General features: G+C 39.2%; 1 non-coding gene across 1 annotated transcript; it reads left to right on the top strand.

Moving 5' to 3' along the window:
* The first annotated feature begins 475 nt into the window (after positions 1-475).
* LOC114235036 (small nucleolar RNA SNORA2/SNORA34 family) lies at positions 476-609 on the top strand. Its single transcript, XR_008558192.1, has one exon. It is a non-coding gene; the product is annotated as a small nucleolar RNA SNORA2/SNORA34 family (small nucleolar RNA).

Genomic DNA, 609 nt, shown 5'->3' with positions numbered 1-609 from the left:
AAATTTAGGCAAATCATTGTATCTCACCTACTCTGTGTTGGAAAATGTGTCCCATGATTCCTGTGTGTTCTCTGAAGTCTTCCATACACAGTGCATGAAATGGTGTCTCCATGGGTCAATTGGCATATGGTCTAGTCAGCATTGACCAATCACAGAGCCCGACTTGATTCTAAATGATGTCATATGTTAGAGAATATTTTTTTTCTGTGGTGAAAACCTTTGGTGTCTCAGAGGAACTGCCCTCACCTTATGTCAAAAATCTGGTGGAGAACTACACAACCAGCTCAGCCCCCACCTCTACATTGACCTAGAGCTGGCTGTACTCACTGACATAAAAAAAAATTGTTTTTCTAGTATTGGATTCATTTCATGTGTTTATTGCTGATCATTGTTACAAAGATTTAGTAATATTGAGCATGTGCAATTTTATTATTTTGGAAGTTATTCTTTACCTACTTTTTAAAATGAGTTAAGGTAGGCCCTGAATCAAGACCAGTGGTTTTTTTGTAGCTGTTGGTTTCAAACAGGAGCCAAGAGCAATGTCTTCCTGTGGTTTGTTGGCCATTCAGGACCCAGTGGGAATGGCCAATTCAATTGGAAGAAGCATAG

Source organism: Eptesicus fuscus, chromosome 14 (genome assembly GCF_027574615.1).
Source record: "Eptesicus fuscus isolate TK198812 chromosome 14, DD_ASM_mEF_20220401, whole genome shotgun sequence".
Lineage (NCBI taxonomy): Eukaryota > Metazoa > Chordata > Mammalia > Chiroptera > Vespertilionidae > Eptesicus > Eptesicus fuscus.
The sequence above is the reverse complement of the archived record's forward strand: the minus strand, read 5'-3'. Positions and strand labels throughout refer to the sequence as shown.